Here is a 23,399-nt window from a genome sequence, read left to right on the forward strand (position 1 = left end):
AGTCTAGTTAACAAACAACTTGAAACAAGGTATATTTACATAACCCAGGAGAAGTCCAAAGCAGAATCTAGATCTTGTACATTATATCTTCCCTTTCTTCCAGATGAAGCTGTTTATTCAGTAGATAGTTATTTTTATTTGATTGACCCCTCCCCCCCCTTTTTTTTTTTGCCGTGGAAATCAAATTAGACAAGATTTCTTAGAAATATCTTGGTTAGGAAAACTTCAATTATATTGCATTGGGTACCTGCTTTGGCATTCAGTTTTTTTCACATTTTTTTTTACTCTCATTGTTTTTATTTTCAAGATTTTGTTTTTGTTATTCAGGAAGGGTTTGATGAGAGTTCATTTCATTTTACGTGAGATGAAGTTTTTCAGAAATCTTTTTAAAAGAAAGCTGTGCTAAATATTTAGACAGCCTTGATGAACACATTTATTTTAAAAAAATGCAGGGAATTATAATGTTTATTTTCAGTATTTGGTTGTCAATCCAAATCCTTGAAGGTACAAAAAATGGGTTTGGAGGCAACTCAAGATAGATTGTCGTTGTCTGTTCCTAATTTAATCTATAGTGTAGATTAAGAGCAGTGGTGAGTAAGTGCTTTTGTTTTTATCCAGTATTTTGTACTCTTAAGATTTACTTTGCCATGTAGACATCATAATCTTCAAATCTGGATTTGAATGCTTTTAAAAATATTAATTAAAAATATTTTTATGAAAGAATGCTACATTGTGCTACAACAACACCCAAAATCAATAAGGGTTATAGTTTTAAATGCAAAGACCTATTGAATTTTATGGTCTTTTCTTAGAAGAAGAAAATGTTATAGAATTCAACTATTAGTTTTAGATTTTCAGATATTTGCTCAGCTTTTCTTTGTAGAAACGTTTAGATTCTAACCCGATAGTGATATGGGTGAAGATAATTCAAATGCAGTAGCTTAAAATAAGTTTGGAAGAGAACAAATGTGTACTTGATTAAAAGTCATCAACCATATGTTAAATCCATCCAGGGAATACTAAACTTTTCACTACGAGTTTAATTGTGTTTGGCAAAATGAGAATTATTAGGGTTTTCACATTTTCTTTACAACATTCTGTTTTAGCTGTCCTGTCTGCTTTCCCTGTGACCTTAATGCTAGTAATAATAATGAAAAAAAGTAAAGGCAACATGTGGCCAAGTAGGCTCATTACTATTGAGAAACAGACTTCAAGTTTCCCCTTAGTTGGAAATCATTTGCAGAAATTAATATCCTTCCAAGGATCATGGATCATATAGATAATCCTGAAGTTATGACAATAGGGAATGGAATTTCCGTCACCATTCAATGCAGTCGTAAAGCATAACTTAAGTAAAAAAAGAAAAAAACCAAAAAAAATATCTGAGTCTATAACAAATAACAGGGAGATTTGGAAACAGGGTTAAGAAACAGGCCCAGTAACTGAATTTACAGCTAGCTAGTATCTTACAGCTTGTAGTGTTGGGATTCCTCACAATCATCCAATTTCTTTAAAATAATTATTAGTTTTTACTATAGTTCTGGGCTTCTTTTTATCAACCTGTATTATAGTCTCCCCTTCTATTCGTTTTATCACCACACCCGTATATTATTTATGATCTCAGACCAACAAATACAACTACAAAATCATTTAAAATACAAGAATTCCCCATGCTAGCTGGGGAATTTTGGGAATTGAACACCACAAGTCTTAAAGTTGCCAGGGTTCGACACCCCTGGTCTAGACTGATATACACACATGTAAACACACATGCCCATATCCACTTTCAGTCTTTATTACAATATGAAATATTTAATGTGATTCAGTTATACAAATAAGATACTTCTTTTAAAGCTCTGAATTTTAAGGATAATTGGATATATTTGTATATTTTTCTCCTGAATAAATTATTAGAAATACCAAAAGATGTGTTCTTTAACCATTTATCTTTAAGGAAAAATTGCTCTTTGGAAAAGAGCATGTTGTTTAAAGCAAATACAGTTTTCCAATAAGTGCATGTTCTCTAGCTCTGATTTCTAGTTTTTGTCAGAAGATAAAAAGTGCCTTTTGAACTAATATTAAAAAAGAATGGTAGTGAATACAAGTTGCAGAAATTCAGATTTTTTAAAAACCACGAATAATCCCCAATGACATAGTGTCTGTTTAAACAATCTGTTTAAACTGTCTGCTTAAACCACAAATATACTATGTAATGGCTAACACATAAAAAAACTAATGCCTTCAGAAGACCTTTAGCAGTCTCCTTTTTCCCCAGTTAAGTGTCCAGCCTACTACTTTTAGAGATACCAGTTGAAAAATACTGCTATAGTTTAAGAAGTACAAGAAAGCAGATAAAGGCAGAATTGTTCCAGCTTCTCTGTTTATAGGATCAGGCTTCTCCTTCCTAAGTGCAGCCTCACTGGATAGACTACAGTAGACCAGGAAACAACCCTGCAGGAAGATTAAAAAGATTAAAACTATTTTTATTCAGATTAGCTATAATAATAGAATCTTCCTATTGCACTGTACTTCATCTTCTTTCTTATACTCCAGTGATTCAAGGAGGTGTCTGCCTGATCTGCTTCTGAATATTATGTTGTTTTTCGGGACTTAAAAATGTTTCAGCTCCCTTTGTATGAGTAACAGTTATTGCATATTTCTGTCGGGATCACCTTCCTTACTCTGGGTAAAAGCACGACAGTTCTGCTACTGGTGGAAGACATGCCATTGGTGGGGTGACCAAAAGGAGATTGCTGTACTTGGGGAGTCACATCCTGTTTGCTAAAGGAACATTGAAATCAATGAATGAGGGATTGCTTTTTTGCTTGACTTTCTATAATTTCAGGTTGCAAACTAATCAATATCTACATAATCACAGTCACTCAGACTTCAGTTTAAAGTGCTGCTTTTTAACGCTACATCAGTTATTTAGCAAAACATATCTGCATGATGTTATATGTTATAATCTGAATTATTATTCATTATTCATTTTATTTATTTGTAAAATTTACCTCAGGGTAACTATGAGTGGCTTACAATTGTAAAAGATAAAAACTATATTAAAACATAAATAAGTCGGTACAAAAAGTTAAACAGTGCAGCGCAATTAAAAGATGGGAAGGCCAAGAGCAGAATAGAGGGGACGTGGGATAACTAGACTGGTAGAGCCAGGTCTTTAAGCGCTTATGGAAGGTCACCAGTGTTGGAGCCGACCTCACTCCGCGAAGTATTTTCCAGTGGACAAGTGCAATGGCAGAGAGAGCCCCTCTCCTGGGCCCCCACCAGCCAGAATAATAGGACAGGCTGCAACATGACTCTTCTGCTGAACTGGCATGCATTACAAAGACCTGACCGAGGAGAAGAGATGGCTAGTCTTTCGCAACTCTGTTCTTTTCATGTTGCAGCCAGGCTAAAGTTGAAGGGTGGGAAAGTGATATGGATTCCATCTCTCTAGTTTAAAGTTACATCTGATCTTTTGAAAAATTGTAAATACTTGAGGGTGCTGTATTTTGGTAGCTGGGATAGTGAAGAGTATACAGCATCTGCTCACTGTATAACAGTGTCTTTTGATCTGGTGTAGCATTGGATTTCCTGGACTATTTGTTTTGGGATATTTCAGGGCCCGTAAAATAATCCAAAAATTATATATATAAAATTATATGTATAAAAATTGTGGATAGGTTGATGGCAGCTGCAAATATATATAGAATAGCTAATTAATAGCTGCAAACTACAGAAATTATGATCAAATCAAAACAATAGGGAGGTTTTATACTGATCTCTAAAATCCTAGTCAAGATCGAGCCTAACTATCTGCTAGTGTACCTTTCCCGCAATAAACCTGCGTGTCTCCTCAGATCAACTGGAGAAACTCTTTTGAAGATAAGGAGGATCTGGAGATTTGTCTGTCCAGTACATGGGAAATGGCTCTTACTGATGCCCTCCATCAGTAGTCTACATTCTCTTAAGAATTACCCTTGGTTGTCCCCATCACCAAAAGGTTGGTGAAAATATTTTATTACTGTCAGACTTTTAATTGTTAATTTATTCTATTTAATTCTTGCTTTTTCCAGATTTTAGTTATATTATTTTAAATACACTTTTATATTTGTATTGTTGAAAGCTTCTTTTATTGCCAGAGGGATAGACTAGTGTAGAAATCAAACAATCAGTCAACCAACCAGTGCTTTTCGTCTTTCCATTCAAGGCTTTTTGAGGAAACAGGCAGTGTTTAAAGAAAGTATCAGTGGACAAAATTGTAGAGTTCATGGGTGTTGAATTAATTTGGAATAAACTCTTGGTAAGTCTTGGAAACCAAATATCCCATCATGTTAGAGCTGAGGTCTCAAATTCAGTTGCTGTGTTCTGATGGTAAAAATTAAATGAGAGAATATCTGCTTCTATTGTGCATTAACTCAGCATGATTATGCCTTCTTATCAACTCCTAACTAGGTTTTATTTTGTAGTACTGGTTTGAGGAGAAAAAGAATAATAGTTTCAGATGACAGTAAAAACGATTTCCAATACTCACCTTATAGGAAACAACTGCATCCACTGTCTAAATCATTTTGAATGTGGACATGCTTATACCTTTTCTATATATGTATTTAGCAGAAACAAGCAATTTGGTGATGAGATTCTCAGTATAAAGTAATTGTGTAGCTACAAATTGTCCTTTGGCTGTTTTTGAATGAGGGTCCCATCACATGGAAATTAAAAAAAAAACACATCATGTTGAATGTTCTGTTCAGTATTTAATATCTGAAAAGGCTTAACAATTGAACCAACTTTGTGCCAAAGTTGCTCTTCAATATTCCAAATTTTAATTTGATTATGAAAAAAGTATTTTCCTTTCTCATTTTCAGAATGTATTTTTAGATGTATTTTCAGAATGTCTTTGAGATGTAGTACTGTACTGCTTTTGCATTTGTTACAGGGCTCTCTATAACTCCGCAGCCTCCTGTTTTCAAAAGGAATATGTTTGCTCACTTCATTTGGAATTTGAGGCTCCATGAAAGAGAGGCTTCAGTCAGTTGAGGAGAAAAGTGAGGACACTCACACATAGTCTGCAGTGACTTGTTAAAAAAGGTAAGGGAAAGAATTCCAGGTCACCCATCTCTTCTACCACATTCATCACTTGCCAAGATACATGATCTGTAGCCATTTTTAATTTTCTGCAGCAAAAGCAAGAATTCGGGCACCTTAAAGAGTATTTGATTTATTATAATATACACTTTTGTATGGTATGTAAGAAGTTTGGAAAAGTAGTAGGTCCTTATTTGATTGCATGCTACTTCCAGGCCCTAATTCAGCCTAATATGGTATTTCTGTAAATGTAAGTCTACACACTTGAAGCAAGAAAAAGCAAATTTTAATAGAAAAAATAATTTTTATACATTTATTTTAGTATAAATGAATCATGAATGAAGCTATATTTAATTTCTTTTAAAAGTTCTATTAATTTCCAATCCTTTTTCCTACCCTGCATTAATTCTTTTTCATAATGTTGCTATAGTAAGTTGTTTTCAGGTTTCACTTTAAAATAAAATGAACATTTATTTCAATGTAGAGTCCTAAAGGTTTTTGTCCTTAGTTTAGCTGTGCTCCAATATTACTAGAAAATACGGATTTTAAAAGAAAACACAGTTTTGTTAAATGGGAAGTGTACATTGAGTAAAAGGCTGAAAGGAGCTTTGTCCTGCAGCACTTGTCTGAAATGCTTTAAAGTGATACAAAAATGCTTTTTGGAGGTAAATCACACCATATATTTTATATTTTTATTTATAAATAAAATTCATTTCCATTCATGGCACAGATACCTTTTATGATAACTTTTTTGCATAAGTCTAATAGTGATCAGGATTTCATACAATTATTAATGATTAGAGCATATTAGAAAAGGCTTTACAAAATTAAGTTTGGTTTTTCTATTCCTTTATTCAAGATTGCCAGTATGTTTTCAATAATGAAGCGTTGAGATGACATTCTAACTGAGCTTTTTACCATGGTCATTATCAAGATCTTTGTTGTTTAATTTAATTTTTTTTAATAACACATAATTTTATGCTTGCTTATATTGAATACCACTCCCAATTTTAAGCACGTGCCTTCATTTTTAAAATGTTACTCTGGAATGTAACCTGAACCCTTTATATCTAATTGCTGTAGATAATTTGGAACCTTGAACGAAGTGTCCCTAACTTGAACTTACGTATTTTATTTATCCTTATTTGTATACCACCTCTTCTTATGATTCAATCTGTTTACAAGATTTCTAATATAAACTTTTCATTAACTCTAAGAAGGTACCTTTTATTACCCCATAATTGCTAGGCTTGATGCCACATATGAATGAATATATGAGCAACAATATCATATATTATAATACTGAATTTGCTGTCAAAAAGGATGCTTGAAGCTTCTGTCATATCTTGATTCAATGATACTCTTAATAGAGAAATCTAAAAGTACCGTATATACTCGAGTATAAGTCGACCCGAATATAAGCCGAGGCACCTAATTTTACGCAAAAAAACTGGGAAAACTTATTGACTCGAGTATAAGCCGAGGGTGGGAAATGCAGCAGCTACTGGTAAATTTCAAAAATAAAAATAATTAATTTGGGAAACGATCTCACTATCATGAAAGGTTTAATTGATTCACTAACCCAAAAGAAGAAGATGATGATGACAGCGGGAGGCAGGAGTCACTCTCTTCCCCTCCCTCAGGAGGCCCCTGAGTCAGGAGTCACTACGCCGGCGCAGCCCCAGTCCCGCCGCCTCGGGAAGGGAAAGGCAAAGCGCTTTTTGCCTTTCCCTTCCCGGCTGGGGCTGTTGGGAGTCGCTGCCGCCGGAGCGGCCCCAGTCCCGCCGCCTCGGGAAGGGAAAGGCAAAACGCTTTTTGCCTTTCCCTTCCCGGCTTGAGCTGTTGGGAGTCGCTGCCGCCGGAGGCCGCGACTCCACACCATTTTTTTTCAGAGGGAATCTGACTCGAGTATAAGCCGAGGGGGATTTTTTCAGCACAAAAAATGGGCTGAAAAACTAGGCTTATACTCGAGTATATACAGTACTTTCTGGTTTGGAATGCACATGGCATATGAATTAGAATCAATTTAGGTAACTACAGTGGTCAGATGAAAACACTGTAAGATGACCATACTATAATAAGATTGAATCACCTTTTATTTATTTTTCTCAGCTTTTTATGTATGATATGCAGATTAGATGTACTGCTGTTTGGGATCTAGTGAAGTTCTCCATAATGAACAAAATAATCCTAGAAATCAGTGTTACTATCATATTAGCAAACTATATTTTATTAGCATTGGTTATGATATTCCCTTCTGAATATTTTCAATTAAAATTTTACATGGTTTTGTGATATAGGCTAGATGTCAAACCATTTATCTGATAATTTAGTAACATTTAGTAATGTTATAAAGGGCCAAAGTTTAAAGGTAAAGAATTATTTCTTTGTGTTATGTATACTCACATGTAATTATATAATTCATGAAATAATATTGTTTGACTAAATGAGCTATAAAGCTCTACTTCTACTTCAACCATGATGTTATATGTAAATAAACAAGTTTCTAGATTTTTTAAAAATCTAGCTCTATCCATTTAGGCTTCTACACCTCAGATTTTCCATATTAACCCATGGACAGAGAGGTAGAGGAACTGCATATTGATAGAAATGGAAGATTTTGGTGCCTTAGAGTTTTAAGTGACATGTTTTCTTATTAAGCAACGAGTAATGGTTAATAAATAAGGTGAATTCAAGAAAGTTCTCTTACAATAATTTGAAATAGCAATATGAAATCACACAGAATTAAATATATCTTGGAACACTTTTAGATGGGAATTTGAAACTGGACAGAATGAAACATGAAGTATCTTCCACCTCTTTGTTTCAGTGAAGAATAACACCTTGATACAATAGATAATGTATTTCAGCCCCAAATATGATAATCGGGCCAAGCAAGGCGAGGTACTCTGCACACGCTCAGAGACTCCCAACTTCAGTGAAGCATTCCGCCCATCTTTATGCTCTGCCCGGGAGGAGGAAGGCGTGCGGAAGCAGCCCAGACCAGCGGAGGCGGAGGAAACAATTGTTTGGAAACTAAGCAAGCAAGCGCAGGGCTTAGTGAGAAGAACTGAGCTGCAGAGGAAGGCTAGGTTCTAGGTTCGGGACGGCCACGTAGAGCCGAACTGACCGAGCCACGCGCCTTGGAGAGCCGCAGCTGCACCCACCCGCATCCTGCGCGCAAGCCCGGCTGGCTCCCTTTTTTCCTCTCCCCCCCAGGCTTGGCAAGGCTCACCGTGTGTGGGTTCTGCATTCAAGGCGCCGGCTACGAAGCGATGAAACAGTCAGTGGGCTGCGTGGCCGGCAGTCAGTGAGCCTGCGGGGCCGGTACCTCAAATGCCCCTCTGCCACGTCTTAGCTCCCCCTGCTGCCCCCCTTGCCTCTTACCACCCCCCCTAAAGCATCCCACCGCCCCCCAGGGGGTGGTATCACCCACTTTGGGAACCACTGATCTATATCATAATCTATCTCTATCTTTATTGTGGTGAGTGGCACAGTGGTTAGAATGCAGTATTACATACTAATTCTGCCGATTGCCAACAGTTTGGCAGCTCACTAAGCTCAAGGTTGACTCAGCCTTCTATCCTTCCGAGGTCAGTAAAGTGAGGACCCAGATTGTTGGGGGCAATATGCTGACTCTATAAACTATTTAGAGAGGGCTGTAACGCACTGTGAAGTGGTATGTAAGTCTAAGTATTATTGCTATATGACATAAAAAATCTGATAAATCTGTAGATGAGAATTTTGAAATTTCATGGGAGATCTCAGGAATCAGATCGGTGAATTATGGTAAAATTGTACAGTGGTATTTATCATCAAAGAAACTAAACTTAATTTTTGCAAAATAATAGTGATGATATAGGTATGTAAATACAGTGGTGTAGTTTGAAATCCATAAGTTCTTCCAAAATTTAAGCTAAGCAGCTTCCAGAATGGTGGTTAGGAAATAACAATTTTAGTGAGACATCTTAAGTTAAGTATGAAATTTAAACCTAATTAGAATCAAGTGAAAATTAATTAAATTAGATTTATGCTGACTTGGGCTGGTCAACTCACATACCAGATATAAATGTAACAGATCTCAACTTGCAAATCCTAAAGATTAACGATTTGACTTTAGTGTTAGATGCTGTAAGTGAATTTTACCAAATGTTTTTGTTTGCATATGGGAGAAAAAATATTTCATAAGTTTTCCCGCAAAAATATGATCCAAAGGATTCTGAATTTTTCATTAGTTCATGTAACCATGATGAAATCTATGATGTCAACTGATCATCTGGGTCAGTTAACAAATTTGGAATTTTATGTTTTCAATCATGATTTATTTTTATGTTGTCTATTGAATTCTATATATATGAAAATAACATTTATTTTACAACACAAATTGATCTTTTCACAAGCAAATTATCTCTTTTCTTATGTAGATATTCAAATGTGCATATCAGTTGAATTTTTCATATGTGTGTGTGTGTGTATGTGTGTATGTATGCAGGGGTCCCCAACCACCTGTCCCTGGACCGGTACCGGTTCGTGGATAATTTTTTACTGGGCCGCAAAGCTTGGGCGCCGCCATCTTGTTTCGACGGCGCTTCCGGGTTTTCGGTTGCTTCCGGGTTTTCGGTTGGAAAGCGGCGTTTGGGTGCTCGCGCCTTAGTTTCGTTGAAGAGACTTCAAACGAAGAGCCGTCCCGATGGCGGTGGAGTCTCGCGTTACTCAGGTACCAGTCCGTGAAAGAATAAATAATCGTGAAACCGGTCCCTGGTTCAAAAAAGGTTGGGGGCCACTGTGTGTGTGTGTGTGTGTGTGTGTGTGTGTATATATATATAGTGTGTGTATATATATACACACACACATACACATACACATACACATACATACATACATACATATACATATATGTATGGTATTCAGCTTTGTTCGGGTATTTCCCACGTCATTGTAGTTGTGTTTTTAAAGTTGTAGCAACGTTTCGGCAGAATCTCATCTGCCATCATCAGGCTTCATCAGGCTAAATATATATATATATATATATTTACAAATGTGTGTTTGTATGATTGCTGCTATGTCCTGTTTTTACCAATCATCTTATACTAGTAATATAGTAAAAAGCAAATAAAATATCTCACTCTGAATTTACTGGATATCAAGTATTCTTAGTGTATTCAGAGGAACTGAAGGGTTTTAAACTTCTTGGTGTGAATGGCCCTCATTCCAAATCATTGCATCCCTAGGTGAGTTAATGTTTGATTGTTGACGAACATTGGAATAATATAGATTCTTACACACAACCACTAGAAAAAGTATAATGAAATAATAACATATCATTCAAATTTGTTCCACATATTTTGAAACAGTTCAACAGTCTTTTTGTTATATTTATAACCCTACATTGGCATTAAAATTATAGATGATAATCTCATAACATTTAAAAAAATAAAGAAAAGAATTCAATATAATCATGTCTTATTTAGCTTCCTGAAACAGTTGCATTTATCTCAAATAAATGTTAACAAATTCTTGTAAGATAGCTTGTCTGAAAGAATAGCTTCATTTTTCTCTTTCTCTGTGGAATTCATGTTTTTGTGTATGTGTGTGAAATGTACTTATGAGAAATTTAAAAATTATACTCATGAAAACTGAAGGAAAGTCAATGGGAATGTTTCTCTTAGGGTTCAGTATATTAGAGTAGAACGATTCATATTTATTGTCTCCATTAGGTCTCTTATATCCTCAATATTTGCCCTCGGGACTGTGCGGGGAATATATTTTAAAGAAAGTAAGTTTTCCCAATGTTAATTTCTTGGCAGGACTTGTGAGGCATATCATAGATGTGGCCTTTTCCATGCATATAAGCCTGCATATAAGCCTAATAATATTGATGAAAAGAGATTATATTTTCTAAATATCTGGAGGAACCTTTAATAACATGATGGTTTGTTTTAATTACCTATATTTCATCTGAATCTAGGAATTGCATGAATGTTGACAATGTAATGCTTTATAATATGTAATTCTGGTAAACAGTTTGACATTTAATGTAAAACGAGTCTCATTTATACAGCATAAATTAGCAGTTCCTTAGAAAAGGAGATCTCATATGTTATTTTTACAAATGTTTTGTTTAACATTTTACATTTTACAATGTACAAAAATTATGATAGTTTCACCATTTTAGCAATGTATTAGAAATATCTGTCCTCATGGAAACAAATGAGAAAATAATGTTTAATTCCCATAGTATTTTTAATGAGTTCCTGGAAAATGATAATCATATTATTTCATATTGCTATATTTTTATTTAGATTTCTAAATCTTCACATTTACAGTATACTTTTAAATAAACAATTAAAATGTAAATGGTAGTATGGGGTACAACCAGCCCAAATAAATTGAATGCATGAAAGAATCAACCAGCCCAAATAAATTGAATGCATAAAAGAATCAATATTCTGATGAATCATTATTTAATAAATGATACATTTTATGCATCGTGACCGATAGCCACTATATGCTATGCTATTTTTGTATCCATTTTTTATTTTAATAATTCCAGAAATAAAGCATTAGATATGAGTTAGAGAAGAATCAGTTTTTTAAAACCTAGGCCAATTCCATTTGTGCAGTTTTGGTGGATTCATATTTTAAAAAAGAAAAGATTTCTATTGGGATTTGCTGGTCCAAATCCATTTTCTTTTCAGTATATGAAATGACAGTGCATTCTTGATGTCCCAATATTAATTTGTCAGGCATGCATGTATATTCATTTGCCAAACATCAGCCATTTTGGGGGATTTCTATTAGCTTGTCTCAAACTGCAGGCAAGCTAAATTTCTCTAACAGGCATCAATTCGATGTATTAAATGCCGGTTCTGCCCTAGAAGACATATTGATTTTTTTTTCTCAGCAAAGTGACAAATACCATTTTCATGACCATAATAGAGATTGATTACAATTTTATGGAACACAGGGGGAGTTGATCTTGGTGAGACAGCTTGAGGGCATATCAACGTTGAAGAAAATCATTTGGATTAATAAAGAAATTAATTAATTCATGGGCTACTCATAAAGCTGAAGCATTGTAGAGACAATGGAAACTACCGCATGATCATTCATTCATGAATACTGATGTGACAAACATTGCTAGTGACTAAAAATTTAGGACAATTTTAAAGATAATATTGCTTAACCCTATTTATTTATTTTTAATTTATAAATGCTATGTCCTGAAATATTTGCTTGTTTTAATGTGACATGAACTTTCCAAGACAATAATGCAGGTGAATCAAGAGGACATGCAGACAGAAAGTTAGAGATATTATTGCAGATAGAATAGAATATAATTCTTTATTGGCCAAGTGTGATTGGACACACAAGGAATTTGTCTTTGGTACATATGCTCTCAGTGTACATAAATGGAAAAAATACATTCATCAAGAATAATAAGATAAAACACTTAAGTGATAGTCATAGGTTACTAATCAGCAATCAAATCATACTAGGAAACAAAACTATAAATTGTAAAGATACAAGCAACATGATTATATTCATAAGTGGGAAGAGATAGGTACTAGGAAGGGTTATTATAATCTAGTAGTAGAGGAATAATAGTAATACAGTCTTAGTAAATAAGTTGACAGTGTTGTGGGAATTAGTTGTTTAGCAGAGTGATGGCATTTGGGAAAAAAACTGTCCTTGTGTCTAGTTGTTCTGGTGTGCTGTGCCCTATAGCATTGTTTTGAGGGTAGAACTTGAAACAATTTATGTCCAGGATGTGAGGGGGGTCTGTAGATATTTTCACAGCCCACTTTTTGACTCATGCAGAATACAGCTCCGCGATGGAAGGTAGATTGGTAGCAATTGTTCTTTTCTGCAGTTCTAATTATCCGTTGAAGTCTGTGTCTGTCTTGTTTGGTTGCAGAGCCAAACCAGACCGTTACAGAGGTGCAGATGACAGACTCAATAATTCCTCTGTAGAATTGAATCAGCAGCTCTTTGGGTAGTTTGAGCTTTCTGAGTTGGCACAGAAAGAACATTCTTCGTTGTGTTTTTTTGATGACGTTCTTTAGATATCCATTTTAAGTCTTGAGATATGATAGAACCTAGAAACTTGAAGGTCTCGATACTGTGTTGTCTAGTATTGCAAGAGGTGATTGTATAGGAGGATTTCTCCTAAAATCTACCACAATTTCTATGGTTTCGAGTGTATTTAGTTCAAGATTGTTCCACTAAAAGGCTAGTTGTTCAATCTCCCGTCTGTATGTAGATTCATCGTTGTCTCGAATGAGACCAATCACTGTTGTATCATCTGCAAACTTCAGTACTTTAATAGAGGAATCTTTTGAAATGCAGTCATTGGTATATATAGAGAAGAGAAGTGGAATAGCACACAGCCTGGCGGGCTCCTGTGCTAATTGTACAGGTATCTGATGTCATGACTATGAACTGCTTCCAGAACATTTTCTCAGTCCTTTATCCCCATATATCTATGGGTAGTTTTTCAGTTGGATTCTGTCTATTGTTCTCAGTGTTTATTCTAATTGTTTTTATGTCTGTCTGTCTGTCTGTCATCTCTATCATCTGTCTGTCTGGGCTAGTGAGAGTGACTAGCTTAAAATCAGTCTGACTTTCGTGCCTATAGAGTACTAGAACTCACAATTCTGTTTTTTAGACTAGCATTTTCACCACTACGGCAAACTGTATCACAAATTTACAAATTTTCTCCATTACATGGACAAGTGATTTAGCATTACAATTTACAACTCCTGTGAGTTCAGGTATTTTTCCAACCCCTCTTCACAGAATTGCACCATCACATAGTTCAAAGTAGCGATGTAGTGTATCAAGTTTTGCCATATGCCAGGTGATTAATATTAAATATACTTAGTGAAAATTAATAACATTTTTGGAGTTGCTAAAATCTCCTATTTCAAATTAAAATCAGCCAGAAGTATTTTATAGGCAGTTACTCTAAAATGGAAGCAAAAGAATGGATAAACAGGCTACAAGGAGAGGGAGAAGACTGTTCCGAGGTTGGGCTCATTCTTATTAAACACAAAGTGTGAGCTGGTCCTAGTGCACCAAATACAGAAATTTAGAATGTGAATGCAACATGTCCACATTTTCACACAAGTTCACCCCAGATAATGCTGCTTCTGCCCTCCTCCCCAATCCTCCAGGCCAGTGGTCGCCAACCAGTGGGCTGGGGACCACTGGTGGTTGCAAGAAAATTTTGGTGGTCTGCAGAGAAATATCACCCTCAAAGCACCCCCCAAAGCAATTAACCCAGGCTGCACAGGAACACAAGTCTGTGCCCCCCACATGGCCTGCAGGAACACAAGGCTTGCATCACTTGCATTGCGAACAGCACATAGTGAAGGGAGGGGGGAAAGGGCGGACAGGGGGAACTTGCCCCACTCACCCTATGCGCCTGGCCTGGCCACCGGGCTGCTTCTTTCCGCTTCTTTCTTCTTCTTCTTCTTTTGGCTGCACGCAAGGAAAGCAGCAAAAGTCTTTCTTTCTCTCCCCCAAACTCCATTAGAAATGAGTCTTTGGGGACCCTGCAAGGCATCCTGCTCCAAGAGGCTGTGCCGGCGCGACAAGTCTCCCAAAGACTCATTTCTGGCAGAGTTTGTAGGGAGAGAAAGAAAGATTTCTGCTCCTTCTGCTGCTTTCATTGCATAAAGCAAAAAGTCTCTCTCTCTCTCTCTCTCTCTCTCTCTCTCTCTCTCTCTCTCTCTCTCTCTCCCTCCCCTCCCTCCCTCCCCCTCCCTGAGAATGGAGCTGGAAATGGTATCCTGTGATCTCAAATAAAGAATGTTCGATCGATTAGGAAAACGGTGAGGGATTTTCCGCAGACTTTTTTGCTGACGTTTTCCCAGGATCTCTGCAGAGACCCTGGGAAAATGTCAGCAAGCCACCGTCAGTCAAAATTCATATTAGTGGTCCGTGGGATTTAAAATTATGAGTTTGGTGGTCCCTGAGTTCCAAAAGGTTGACGACCCCTGCTCCAGGCCCTTATCAGTTAATTGAAAAACTGTCTAAATGGTATTAGATTTGCTTCTCTGTGAACAACACAACTTTTTCCTTTTTAGAGGGAGCCAGAATCCAACAAAAGCCGCATGTTAAATAAAAGGAGCAGTGTAATTGGAACATCAATGTCTGAAGAAGTGGTCTTTTTTATAAAAAAAAATCTGCTATTCCACTTATTTAGTGCTTAAATAACCATCGTGTTGTCTGGATTATTTTGTTTAGTTAACAATAACAATTCAAATTATATTCCTAATCTTTACCCCTTTTTTCCAGCCATTGGTAAAATAAATTCCATGTTTGATAGTATTGTATCTTCTTTCTCTTTAATCTTCAATGTAAGTCTGTCCATTTCTGCACTGTCCAATATCTTCTTAATTATTTCATCATCTAGTGGTGTTTCTTCATTTTTCCAATTCTGAGCAAATACAATCCTCGCTGCTGTTAATAAATGCAATATTAAATATACACTTTGTTTATCAAATTTTTCTGATATTATACCTAATAAAAATTCAGGTTTAAGATCTACATGTTTTCCTAACATCTTTTCTAACCACATGTGTATTTTTGCTCAAATATTTTTTGCTCTAACACATCCACCAAGATGGTAATATGTGCCAGATTTTTGGTTACATTTCCAACATTTATTAGACATATTTTCGAACATTTTGGCTAACCTAACAGGTGGTAGGTGCCATCTATAAAACATTTTATGTAAGTTTTCTTTATACGAAGTTGCCATTGTTAATTTATAATTTATTTCCCAAATATTTTGCCATTTCTCTGGTTCTATGTTATGTAAGAAGCGGTTTTGATAACAGCCCTTATTAATTGGGCAGTCATAGTGGTTTATAAGCCATGCATGTGGCTTGATGAAAAACAAATACGACATATGGAACATACAAGTTCAGCATACATGATTACAGGAAGTACTGAAGAAACTTACTGTCACTGCACTAAACCAGAGCTGTTTAGAGATCTACTGAAATAATACTAGCTCTCTGGATTATATTGTATGCTTGGTTATCCTTTTCACAAATTCAAATTCAGTGGGAAATAAAATACAGGTAATCAAATTTCACTGTGTAATTTTATAATGACATTCTTTTTTTAGCAGACTAATGCCTACATGCTTAGCACAAAACATCATGACAAGTAGATAACAACTTCAATTGGTTTTAGAATCAAGTAAAGTTTCGGTGAATGAAAAAAGTATTCATTGCTAAATTCAATTTTATTGTTATTTATTATCTAAAATAGGTGATTTTCTGTTCTGTAGGCAAAAATACTTTTTTAGAATCAGAATACACCCTCTTCTCATTTAGTGACCACAGTCACTTCCAACAACTTGGCTGTTAACGAAAAGATCCATAAGTGAACACATGACATAGAGAAGGGGAAGATCACTGCTTGCTGCCATCTCATTTAGATAAATTTCTCTGGTATGACATGTGCCTGACATGTTTTTTTAAATCTTTCCTCACTCACAGAGCAGAGAGATTGCATAACAAGCTATTACTTCCTGAGTTGTTTTTCTCCATAGCTTAGCAGATCCCTAAAAATGCAAGTTAACAAGTTGAGCACTGTAAATTAATTAGTGAGAACCTTCGAGTAGCAGACAATGCTGCCTGAAACTGACAAGACGGTAATCAGTTTCGCACTGAAAGCTTTTGTTTTCAGCCATAAAATTTGGTTGTAAATAGGAGTATTGAATGGAAAATTATATTTATTACCATTTATTACCATTTATTTATTATTGTATTTGTGAATGGCTACTAACCTAGGTAGTTGCTAAATGTATATGATGTGTGATACACAATGAATTTGAAAGACCTACAAGCTGTTTTTTAAATCTGGTTAAGAAGAATTTAGTTTTAGAACATAGAATCAAAGGGCTGGAAGGAACCTCAGACATCATAGTCCAACCCTTTCTCAAGGTAGGAGACTTTACATCATCTAGGTTAACTCGTTGTCTATTTTTGAAAACCTCCAGTGGTAGAGGTACATGAACTTCAGAAGACGAGTTGTTCCATTGATAAATTGTTCTCCCGGTCATGAAATTTTTCCTTAGTTCTGGTTGGGTTTCACTTAATTGTTTTGTCCTGTCTTTTGATACTTTGGAGAATAAGATGGTCCCATATTCTATGGCAGCCCCCCAAGCACTGGAAGACAGCTATCATATCACCCCTAATCCCTAGGCTAGATGTACCTAGTTCTCTCAACCATTCCTTATATGATTTAGCCTCCAGACCCCTCATCGTTGTTGCTCTTTGCACACTTTGTAGGATCTTAGCACCTTTTTTTTGTATCATGGGAACCAGAACTTAATGCAGTATTCCAAGTATGGCCTCACTAATGTGGTAGAAAGCAGTACCATCACTTCTTGTGATCTTGATGCTATCCCACTGTTGATGCAGTCTAGGACTGTATTGGTTTTTTTGGCAGCTACAGTATACTGTTGGCTCATCTTGGTCTCCTATGACACTTAGATTCCTATCACAGATATTACTATTGAACCAGCATGTTCAATGGAATACTGCCTATTCTATACTTCTGCATGTAGTTTTTCATGCCTGAGTGCAGGTTCTTATTTTTCTCACCACTGAACTGCAGTTTGTGTTGGATAGGACCCAATATTCAAGTCGGTCAAGATCCTTCTGAATCTTATCTTTCAAAGTGTTAGAAATTCTCCCAGCTTGGTGTAATTTGCAAATTTGATGAATTCCCCTCCTATCCCTCATCTAAATCATTTATAAAGATGTTGAAGAGTATTGGGCTCAAGACAGAATTTAGGCTCAAGACAGAATAAAGGGTACCCCATTGCATATTTTCCTCCATGTAGATGTAGTTCTATTGTGGAATACATGCTGGATGCGGTTGGTCAGCGAGCTGTGAATCCATCTGGTGATGATGCTATCTAACCGACATTGCTCTGACTTATCAAGTAATAGGGTGTGGTCTACTTCGTCAATGCCTTACTGAAATCCAAATATACTATGTCCATATAATTTATCTGATCCACTAATTTAACCACTTTATCAAAGAAGGCAATAAGATTTGACTGATATGATCTGTTTTTAACAAACTGGCTTCTAGTAATCACCTTGTTCAGTTCTACGTGGTCATAAATCCACTGCTTGATTATCTTTTCCAGGAATTTCCCAGATATTGATGTCAAGCTGATTGGTCTATAATTGTCTGGATTCATTCCTTTCCCCTTTTTGTAGATTGACACCACATCAGCTCTTTCCTAATCTTGTAGTTTTCTGTCTGTCCCCTAATGCTTTATTTAAATGTTTACTATTTCTAGAACAAACACATTTGTTTATAACAGTTAGATACTACATGATGCACATTAATTTATCGTGTCTAATTTGGTATTTTGTGCCTTGAACCAGATAGATTAATTCCTGGTTAAAATTTTAAATACACTTTTAAATATACAATTGCAATGCATTCCTTAATTTTTTTTAAACTATGGATGTAATTATATGAAGCATTCTGCCCAATTTTCAAGTCTTTCCCCATCTGTGATAAAATGAAGTAATACCCAATAAAGTTAGTTCTATACATTTTATTATAAATCTGGGTGTTTTAGGGGATTTTACTGAAATTGTTTAAGATCACATTTTCAAAATGAACTTCTCTAACAGTGCCAGCTTCTGCAATTCTGTTTGATGTGATTTGATTATTCTACAAATTGTTAACTATTTGTTGTATTTATGCTTTGTAAATATAAATCAAGTTTGTGTGAATGTAATTTTGGGCAATTAATGTTATGATTACATGTTAAAATAATCCATTCCCCAACTCATTTATTTATGATTTATATGACGCATTGAAAGTTTGGCCATATTTTTACTGAATAGTCAACCACCTGAATCTTGTAATAGGTGAACGGCTCTCACAACAGCCTCTTTAGGCTTATTTAACTTGGACCAATTACTAGCTGAAAATCAACAATTCAGGAACTTGTATTTGTAGACAGTAGATAAGAGGCAAATCAAACGTATCAGCTGAATACAGATCTGTAAAGAGATTGTTCTGTCAACTAAAAACGAATAAAATATGTGATTGCAGATATCACTCCCTCTTTCTAATAGGGTAACAAAAGCAGCTGCTGTTGCCATATTAGTGTAAAAGAAAATATGGGATAAAATGAAGAAATACACAGTGCAATTTGATTTGTGTCTACCCAGTTTCAAGTTCCATAAATTGGTTAGGCAGTTTACTTAGCATTATGGATAAGAAGTCAAGTCAGTTTTTTGTGTTTATTTATAAATGTATTTCTATCCTGTGTTTTCTGTGAAGGCACAAGGCTCAGTTTCAGTCCTATAACAAACATCCTGTGAGGTGGATTGTGAAACACTAAAGTCAGGTTTGAGGTTGAATGGGGTTAGAACCTTGACCTCCCCATTTCAATATTATTATTATCATCATCATAATATTATAACATTACATTATTATATTTATTATGCTATGCTACACTACACTACACTATGCTATACTATACATTTGCTTGCAATACAGTATAGCACTTAAATTCACGTATATCTTGATTAAACAAAAGGTATTAGAGACAGACTGATAGCACATTAGAAACCATAAGATTGGTTGCAGTTTAATTCATGGTTAAAAAAAAGTTCAGATTTGTACTGAATAAAAATCAATAAATGCTACCAAATTCAGTTTAGGTCCTGAGTTTCACTTGAGATTTGTACCTCCAGTCAATAAGATAGGAAAATACAAATAGTGTAATTTTATTTCTTTTAAAAACTGGAAAGGGGGAACATTCAGAGAGATCCTGAGAAAAAATGGAAACAAGTGAATAGGTTTTGGAATAATTTCCCGTTATATTCTTTTTTTTTAAGACAAACAATAGACATTTTGATCTCTGCATAAATATTTACAGTTTTTTTGACAGATTGTATCTGTATAGGGAGAGGATTGTTTAAAAATGAAATTTAAAACTTAGGGTTGTTAAAAAATAATCCCTTAATATTTGGCAGGCATCTTTAAAAACACAACACATATTGTGAAGATATCTCCTGAAAAACAATCTGCTAAATTACACTCGGAATTCTGATGCAGATTTATAAAAGTTTCACTGAAATAATCATCTTAATTACACTGATTAAAGTTTCATAAGTTTCAGTATATTGAGATCTAACCCAGAGAAATCACCCACAGTTTATAATTAGTTTATGATTTTCATTGTTTTAGAGGGATAATTCCTACTGAATATAGTGGTATCTTCTTCCTATAAACATCTATCTGTAGGGGCACGCTGGCAGAGGGGTGTGTGTGTGTGTGTCTGTGTCTCTTTGTAGAAACTGCATTTTCCCATCATTTCTAATACCATATCAACACTATTGATAATAACATTTAAAAATCATCTTAGAATCACATAGACGGGAAAATAAATATGAATGTTCACAGCGAAATACCATGAAAGACTGACTTTGATATTGCAACAAAATTAAGATGGATCAAATTTATACAGTTATCCAATGATATTATTACTGAAATACTCACAGGTATGCTATGATGGAAAATGTTAATACATGAATATAGTTCCTAAGGCACAATGATATTTTTGTATTTTCATTTTTTACGTTTGTGAAATTGGATTTAAGGGACAAAAATATTTCATCATTAAAGATAAGTTTGTTCTAATTTACCATTTTGTTTTAAAAGAAAGTGTATACGTTTGGGAAACTTTTGTGAAAGAAGGTCTTTACTGCATGAGTAGCTATTTTTCCTTCCAGATGGATTTCCTGTAGGTTTGACTGCAGAATAGCAGGTGTACCATTCCAAAGTGTCTTTACAAGTGGCTCAGCAGGATGTCTGCCGTACATCCACAGGAGACTGCTCATCTGTTTAATCCTGATATTTTAGTCAACCTTCCTTATTATGTGTGCAGGGCTCTGATTCTCAGCTGGATTTTGACACTCAGAATGAATTGATGGAGCTCTTTGATCTTTCCAGTATATTGCATCTGTTTCATCTTTCATCTTAATGCATTCTCTTTCCCCACTCTTTTTTTTAGCTTTATTTTTCCATAAAAATTCATCAATTTTATTTGTTCTGCTTTATCTCACAATAGTAATCATTTGGTATGTATGCAGTTTAAAACTATAAATATTTTACATGAGCTAAACATTTATATGAGAACAAGAAGCATTTCTTAAAATATACAACAAATTGCACACATTTAATATATATCAAAATACATATTGGTTTCATTTGTGTCTTTTTTCAATACATGAATGCACATATAGACATACATGTTAATTTTTGGGGCACTGTTGGAGTGTTTAAACCAATTAGCCTTGTATGTAAGAAAGTTTTAAATATTTTAGGATAGTAGCCTCATAGAGTAGGGTATATCCAGTTTATTAAAATTATAAAGCTTATAATAAACAATGGGTTAACTGAGTATTTGTATTCACTTTATTCTTTTTCTTCTGTAATTTGTATCTACTGCAGTTACTGATACTATTATTCCATGTAATTTCTACAGAAGTGAGATGGTCATCAGCTTCAAATAAATATGAAGATTGGCATTGGTGTACTTTATTTGCCTGAACCCAGCATTTATTTTTTTAAAAACATTGGCAGTAGTAATAGTTTTATAAACTATTAGAAAGTAGTAGTTTTATAATCTATTAGAAACAATCCAGCTTTGAAGGTTTCTTGAAGGGCTGGGGGCAAAATTTTATAGCAATTTTTCCAGATGTCTTTTTTTGCTTTTAAATAAAATATACGTGTTGTTGCAGCAGAATGGTCCATGTAGTAGAATAAATTATAAAATATGATCATCAATAGAACTTTTCTGCCTTCTTATTGCAATCTTATAAATAGGTATGTGAAAGTAAGACTTATATGAATAAGAAGTTAGAGTTACCTTATGGCAACATTTCTGAGTATATCTAAAATCTCTCAAAACTGTATTTGAATTTGTTTCTTAGATTTTCGTCCTGCCTTTTCTTAAGAAGTTCAAATTTCACTCTTCTAGATTTCACCATTACAATAATTCTAACTGATAATTTGATCAGAGAGACAGCTACTGGTTTAAAGTCACCAGTGACTTCCATTGCCAAGAAATGACTTCTACGCTGATATCTCCAATATCTTTACCGCTGTAATACATTTCCTTTCTATACTTTCAATCCAATCAAGTATGGACTGGTAAACAAGTAGAAGTTTCTTTCCATTCATGCCAAAAGAATAGATTAAAGAATGTAGCTGATACATGCAAAGTAGCTCCATAAAAATCAAAATTATGAACAAAGCAAATGAATAGATACAAATATTTCACACATGTTTACCGAAGCAGTTTATCAGAATGAACTGATAATTTTCTGCAGTAGAAATACGATTGAGGTTTTGTTTTGTTTTTTTCATTCAGTTGTGTTGAATATTGAAATATTGAAGTTTTCTTGCCAAAGTTTTGCTATTACTTTCTATATGAGATTTAAATGTCAATTATGCTGGTAAATAAAATATTTCAGATCCTAATATAGTTGTATACTATAACATACTGATTATTCAGTTTATTTGGAATTTGCCTGAGAATACTTTTAGTAATATTCATGATAGTAATTAATGATTTGACATTTATTGCTGTTGTGAGATATTTTGAAGCATCAATCGCCACATTGCAAATATAAATTCACTGATTATTGGGACCTTTAAAAAAATAGTATTTTCAAATTAAAAGCCTAAATTCAATATAATTAAATATATTGAAATGTGTTTGAATATTTGGTAGCTTGGGTTTGTAGTTAGGCTGTTGGTTTGAGATCCAAGGTTGGCAATTTGATTGCATAAAATTAAATATTTTGTTTCAGTAACAAGAATAATGAACATGGGATAATTCTACCTGTTATGATGCATTAAACTAGTGAGCAATTTCTAACATGGCTATAATGTTGAATAAATGTGTGATCCCATTCAAACCCACTGAATGCTCATTTTAGAAACCAGATTTCCATCAATGAATACAACTGAGAATTCCAGACCAATGGAATCCCTCACTCAGTTCCTTTGTAACATTGTTTCTTTTCTTATAGGACTTTCTAATGGAATTTGAGGGCTCTGCCTTTTCCTGGTAGTAAGCAATTTATGTTGTATTTAAAAATACTATAGTATTACATACAGATTAGTAGAATTATAGAATCACAGAGTAAGAATGGGATATTTATATTACTGAATCCCATTTTCTTAGTGCTGGAGTTTAAACTAAAGCATTGCCATCAATATTATCAAGGTTCTGCTTGAATAAA

General features: G+C 34.7%; 1 long non-coding RNA gene across 6 annotated transcripts in view; it reads left to right on the forward strand.

Moving 5' to 3' along the window:
- The window catches only part of LOC113431831 (uncharacterized), a 97,841-nt gene that overhangs the window by 31,895 nt on the left and 42,547 nt on the right, over positions 1–23,399 (forward strand). For 4 of the 6 annotated variants that reach the window (XR_015750087.1, XR_015750094.1, XR_015750088.1 and 1 more), the window contains exons 3-4: positions 3,858–4,000; positions 4,937–5,088. The exons of 1 other annotated variant lie outside the window; for it this stretch is intronic. This is a non-coding gene — a long non-coding RNA (uncharacterized LOC113431831). Of the gene's footprint in view, positions 1–3,857; positions 4,001–4,936; positions 5,089–10,838; positions 10,862–23,399 lie in introns of those variants that run through there. One more of the 6 variants, XR_015750091.1, reaches the window with a different exon arrangement.

Source organism: Notechis scutatus, chromosome 6, assembly GCF_049901735.1.
Source record: "Notechis scutatus isolate UNSWTSFEM ecotype Mainland chromosome 6, rNotScu1.2, whole genome shotgun sequence".
In the NCBI taxonomy this organism is placed as follows: domain Eukaryota; kingdom Metazoa; phylum Chordata; class Lepidosauria; order Squamata; family Elapidae; genus Notechis; species Notechis scutatus.